Source organism: Marmota monax, unplaced genomic scaffold (assembly GCF_021218885.2).
Source record: "Marmota monax isolate L192 unplaced genomic scaffold, Marmota_monax_Labrador192_F-V1.1 WCK01_AAM20220418_F8-fsc00023, whole genome shotgun sequence".
Lineage (NCBI taxonomy): Eukaryota > Metazoa > Chordata > Mammalia > Rodentia > Sciuridae > Marmota > Marmota monax.
In genome coordinates, this window is record NW_026692907.1 from 18,327,507 (window position 1) to 18,334,230 (window position 6,724).

At 33.8% G+C, this 6,724-nt stretch overlaps 1 pseudogene; it reads left to right on the plus strand.

Annotated features, from left to right (window-relative positions):
* The first annotated feature begins 774 nt into the window (after positions 1–774).
* LOC124097004 (septin-7-like) lies at positions 775–1,918 on the plus strand (annotated as a pseudogene).
* Positions 1,919–6,724: the final 4,806 nt, after the last annotated feature.

Below are 6,724 nucleotides of genomic sequence, written 5' to 3' on the forward strand. Positions count from 1 at the left end.
CTGATTGAGTGGTCAGGGAACTCCCCAGACTTTTAGGACATTTAGAGAAGTTCCATTATTCCCCGAGTTCCAGCTGACCTTAGAGGGCAACAGTCAAAATATTGGCTGAGTTTTCCTCGGCCCTTTTACTTCCTTCATCTTGGTCTCCAGGTTTGGATTTTAAGCATCTAGCAGGCCAGTTCCACCATTCTTGAAATGGGAGTGATGTGCTTGTATCAGTACTAGAAGTCAGCTTGTTATTCTATCTTTCCTGTAGGAGATAACTAATTGTCTTAAATTAACTCAGGTTGTTCTGTTAAAAGTAGTACTTGTGTGAAATACTAACAGGCAACAGTTGTAAATTTTTACAAGGAAAAGACAAAATGAAGTCAACAAGAGTTTTTACATATTCAATTTGTATAATAATTTTGAACCAAGAAACATAATCTCTAATAGCACTAAGGTATATGTGATATCTAATTAGCCCCTAAAAGACCCATTAATTTGTGAACTCAATTAATTGTGAAATTCTTTATAAGTTTTATTTTTTTAAAAAAACTCTCTTACAGAATCTGAGCAAGACCCCACCCTTGTACCCCACTGACCACTCCTTAATGTCTCCAGGATTTTCACAGAAAAACGTAATGCAGTAAGCCTTAGAGGCACTGATGAGGAAGCAAATAAAGAAGCCCGACTATCTACATCCATGGAGGAGCTCAACCAAAAAACCATGAAGGCTACGTGGGATTTGCCAATCTCCCAAATCAAGTTTATAGAAAATCAGTGAAGAGAGGATTTGAATTCACACTTATGGTGGTAGGTGAATATGGACTGGGAAAATCAACATGAATCAACTCATTATTCCTCACAGAGTATTCTCCAGAGTATCCAGGTCCTTACCATAGAATAAAAAAGACTGTGCAGGTGGAACAAACCAATCAAAGAAGGTGGTGTTCAGTTGCTGTTCACAATAGTTGATACCCCAGGATTTGGAGATTCAGTGGATAATAGTAATTGCTGGCAGCCCGTTATTGACTACATTGATAGTAAATTTGAGGATTACCTAAACACAGAATCTCGAGTGAACAGACATCAGATGCCTGATAACAGAGTGCAGTGTTGTTTATACTTCCTTGCTCCTTCAGGACATGGACTTAAACCATTGGACATTGAGTTTATGAAGCATTTGCATGAAAAGTGAATATCATCCCACTTATTGCCAACACAGACACACTCACACCGGAGGAATGCCAACAGTTTAAAAAACAGATAATGAAAGTAATTCAAGAACATAAAATTAAAATATATGAATTTCCAGAAACAGAAAATGAAGAAGAAAATAAGCTGGTTAAAAAGATAAAGGACCATTTACCTCTTGCTGTGGTAGGTAGTAATACTATCATTGAAGTTAATGGCAAGGGTCAGGGTGTGGCTGAACTTACAAATGGTGAACATTGTGATTTTACAATTCTAAGAAATATGTTGATAAGAACACACATGCAGGACTTGAAAGATTTTACTAATAATGTACACTATGAGAACTACAGAAGCAGAAAGCTGGCAGCTGTGACTTATAATGGAGTTCATAACAATAAGAATAAAGGGCAGCTTACAAAGAGCCCTCTGGCACAAATGGAAGAAGAAAGGAGAGCGCATGTGGCCAAGATAAAGAAGATGGAAATGAAGATGGAGCAGGTGTTTGAAATGAAGGTCAAAGAAAAAGTTAAAAAAATTGAAGGACTCTGAAGCTGAGCTGCAGCGATGCCATGAGCAAATGAAAAAGAATTTAGAAGCCCAGCATAAGGAATTAGAAGAAAAATGTCATCAGTTTCAGGAGGACAAAGCAAACTGGGAAGCTCAACAACGTATTTTAGGACAACAGAACTCTTCGAAGACCTTGGGGAAAAAAAAAAACAAGAGGAAAGGGAAGATCTTTTAAATTCTCTATTGACCACCAGCTACATATTAGTTGCCAATATGCCAGCTTGGACATCAGTGTTTGTTGGATCTGTTTAACCAATTTGCACCAGTGTTATCCATAATGATGGATTTAACAGCATGATAAAAATTATTTTTGTTTTTGTTCTTGATGGAGATTAAGATATCTTGAATTGTCTAGGATGTTGTATACTTAGAAAGTAACAGCTCTAAGTATCTTTCTACATTTTTTAAAAAATTTTTATTAAAAAGATGTCTTCAATTTAACGCAAGAGAACATTTTACTGTTGTACAATCATATTCTGATAGTTTGATTGTTTACAGGATATTCCAAAATAAAAGGACTCTGGAAGGTTTTCATCAAGGATAAATTGATATAATATGATGCAAACTATGCTTCTCTATGATAATTATAATATAAAGGTTCCAGTCAGTGCAGCCTATACAATAATGTAATTTATTTATTTATTTATTTAGAAAGAGAGAGAGACAGAGAGAGAATTTTAATATTTATTTTTTAGTTTTCGGCGGACACAACATATTTGTTTGTATGTGGTGCTGAGGATCGAACCCGGGCCACACACATGCCAGGTGAGCATGCTACCACTTGAGCCACATCCCCAACCTGTCAATAATGTAATTTAGTCTAACACAGTTGACCCTATTTTTTGACACTTTCATTGTTTAAAAATATACATGGGAAAAAAAAAACCTATATGCTTACAGTGCACCTAGAGCTTTTTTATAACACCCTCTTTTTTGTTTGTTCTGGATTCTTTAAGTATGAATTATTCTCATTTAGTGCCTTCTTTAGCCAGAATCTCATTACTGCTTCATTTTTGTAATAACATTTAATTTAGTTATTTTCCATATATTTGCCCTGCTAAAATAGAATATAGCATCTTTCATATGGTAGGAGCCAACAAGGAAACTTTCCTTTAACTCCCTTTTAACATTTTATGGTAAGTAGCAGGGGGGAAATGCATTTATAGATCATTTCTAGGCAAATTGTGAAGCTAATGACCAACCTGTTTCTACCTATATTCAGTCTCTTTATTTTATTAGAAATGGGCATCATGGCCTCTTAAAGAAAAAAAAAAGTCACCATTCTGCATCTAGCTGTATCCATATATTGCATTTCTGTATTTTTTTGTTGTATTGTAAAAAATTCACATAATAAACAATATTGTCATGTAAAAAAAACAAACAACAACAACAAAAAACTCTCTTACAATCTTAAATACCTTCTATAATTTACCAAAATCGTATGTAATTTTGTATTACGTCCCTTGTTTATTTTGTGATCACAGTTAACTTTACAATAAAAATTTATTCTTTGAACACAACTTTAAATGAGCTTAAGCCTATCTACTTTGAAATTATCTTAATATGTAATAAGGTGAGAGGCAGAGTCCTAATTCCCATGAGGCAGGGCTCTTGGCAAATCTTTGGTAAATTGTTCTATTTCTGAAGCTGATCCCTGCCTCTTTCTTTTACAAAGTTTACATATATTGTTTCCTGAGGCTATATGAGTATTAGCTAGCATAATATAGCATTACATCTGAAACATGAATCAAACAAAAGTTAAGAGACCTTTTAAGCTCTCTTTGTGGAAAAAGTGGCAAATTGCTTTCATGTTTCACAATATTAACCTTTAAACAGATCAGGCTGTCATTATCTTTTAAAAATATGGTTAACTTTTTTAACCACAGTATAAAAAGTAACATGAAATTTTACATATCTCTTATTGATAACAGGTCCAGTAACAGAAGATTCAATGATATAAATTAATCCCCAATTAAATTCGTTATTTTTAAACGTCTAAAATTACCATTACTGGCAACTCTAGTTGGAGAATACCCGCTTGATAAAATGCTCTTTTAAACCTCATGCTTTAAAGACTGTGTACCTGGAAGAAAAAAAATATATTTAGTATTAAAATAAGTCAGTAATTGCATCATAATTACATTGATGTTTTTATATTAACCAAGTTTAGCATTTAAAGAAAAATTTGGATGCTGTAATGTAGTGCAATATTCTAAAATAATAGTTGTTGTTGTTTAAACCAGAGTTGTACACACCCTAATTTCTTAAGACGAGTTATTACAAAGAAAAAATGTAAAAGATACAAGAGATTATCTTTGATAGATAAGAGCAAGTGTGTATCTTAAGAAATCCTTGTTATATTAACACATTACATTAAAATATGGCTTATAGCAGTACATTAATATTTGACCTTAGGGGGAAAAGCTTGAATGGCTTTAAATGATTGTGCTACTAGAACCAAATTAGTTACACACAAACTTTTTGAAATTTAACCTTCACTTATATATATGCTCTTGATCATTTACTCAGACCCTCTTATCTCTTAACTAGATGTATTACAACTTTACCACCCAAAGACTTTTTACCCAGAAATATTTTCTTTATCCTTTTACTAAATATATTTTCATACCTAAAACCTTCTCATGTCTCTTTCCTAGCTGTTGACCTCTTTTTTATTTAATTTACACAAGTAGGGGCTGGGGATGTGGCTCAAGCAGTAGCGCGTTCGCCTGGCATGCCTGCGGCCCAGGTTCGATCCTCAGCACCACATACAAACAAAGATGTTGTGTCTGCCGAAAACTAAAAAATAAATGTTAAAATTCTCTCTTTCTCTCTCTTTAAAAAAAAATTTACACAAATAACACCCATATGAAATTTCTCAATTTAGGCAAATTTTTCCAATTTAAGAAGATGAAATACTTGGTTTTCTTTAGTTTTTTCTTTTAACTGAAACTAGCTTGTTTTTTTTTTCCTTGCATGTAGAACAATACATGAAAGTAGAATTTCAACCCTTAATCATCTTGCTTTTAGTGAAGACCAGAAATAAAATAATCTCAAACTGTCTTCCCAGTGACTGACAATTTATTGAAACACATTTATCAATGTTTATCCCATTTATATTAAATCCGACTTACACATTTTAAACTTAGGTTACCCATGAAAACCAAGTCTGGTTAACATTTTAAGCCATCTTTTCTGTTGAAGAAAAATCCTATAAGAAGCAGAGGACATTACATGTAAAACATTGGCTGATCACCTAAGGGGGAGAAATATACGGGTTAGTGATTTTAAAGACATCTTCATATACTACAGGAACACGGCCACATCAATGTTTATAGAAGCACAATTCACAATAGCTGAACTGTGGAGCCAACCTAGAGGTCCTTCAGTAGATGAATGAATTTTTAAAAAATGTGGCATATATACACAATGAAATTTTACTCAGCAATAAAAGAGAATAAAATCATGGCATTTGCAGGTAAATGGATGGCGTTGGAGAAGATAGTAAGTGAAGTTAGCCAATCCCAAAAGAACAAATGCCAAATGTTTTCTCTGATATAAGGAGGCTGATTCATAGTGGGGTAGGGAGGAGGAGCCTGGGAGGAACAGACGTACTCTAGATAGGGGTGGGAAGGAAAGAGAGGGGACGGGGGTTAGCAAGGACGGTGGAATGTGTTAGATATCATTATCCAAAGTACATGTATGAAGACACGAATTGGTGTCAACATACTTTATATACAACTATAAAAATGAAAAATCGTGCTGTATATGTATAATAAGAATTGAAATGCATTCTCCTGTCATTTATTTTTTAAAAAGTCAATCAATAAAAAGACATCTTTATTTTTTATCTCTAATCATTTTGTGTCAAGTGATCTAATGTTTAAAAATTTATTTATGAGCACTCATTTATATCAATTTTACAACCATGTAAATGATAGACACAAGTACACATGTAGACACAGCACACAAATAAAACATGTGTGCACACATGGACATAAAAATCAATGGAAAACTTGGAAGGTACTTGAAATCATTGTGTTAAGTTAAATAAACCAGACTCTGAATGTTAAGGATCATATATTTTCTCTCATATATGAAAGCTTGAGAGGAAAAAGGTAAAGAAAGTTGGGGGGTGGGGGATCTCATGAAAATCAAAGGGAAGGGCTGGAGGTGTAGCTCAGTGGTAGAGTGTTTGCCTAATATGCAGCATGAAGGAAGATCAGTAGAGTAGAAGAAAAGTATCAGAGAGAGGGAGAAGAGATGGAAAACGGGGGAAATATATGTTATTAGCCAAATTATATTGTAACACTGTGTACATTTACAAATATGTAACAACCACCATTATGTACAACTATAATGCACCAATTCAAAAAAAGGAAATAACCCCAAATTTTAGAAAATAAAAAAAAGACAGTTACTTATCAGAAGGTAGTTGTGCTTTCCAATACAAGTTGAGTATAATTTGGATTTAAACAACACCAGGAGGAAATTTAAGGAATGGTAATCTGTACAGCCACAGGATCTTATCTAGTAAATTCATGAGTTGAGTTGTATACTTAAGTTGTTGGATTGAATTCTATGTTGTTAACATATAAATCAGAACTAAATGCTTACCCATTTAGTTATTCACTCATTACATATTGAAGTAATCGATAATCATATTTTTTATTGTCTTTACCCCAAACACTGCAATAACTAGCAAGTTCTTTTTGTGTTTCTGAGTAAAATCCCACTATAAGTGCCTGGGTATAATGTTACGGGGTGATTTTAAACCTCCTGACCAGACTGACCCCATTTTTGTTCAGATACTTGACCTTATGTGAAGTTGGTCCCCACTCCTATATGGTGCCCACATTAACCTCCTTGCCTCCTGACCACAAGTTCCTGGTTTGACAGTGTCCACATATAAAAACATATCTCTTCTTCCTTTTTACTGAGAATATGATTGTTTTAATGCAACCTGGTAAATTTCCACTTT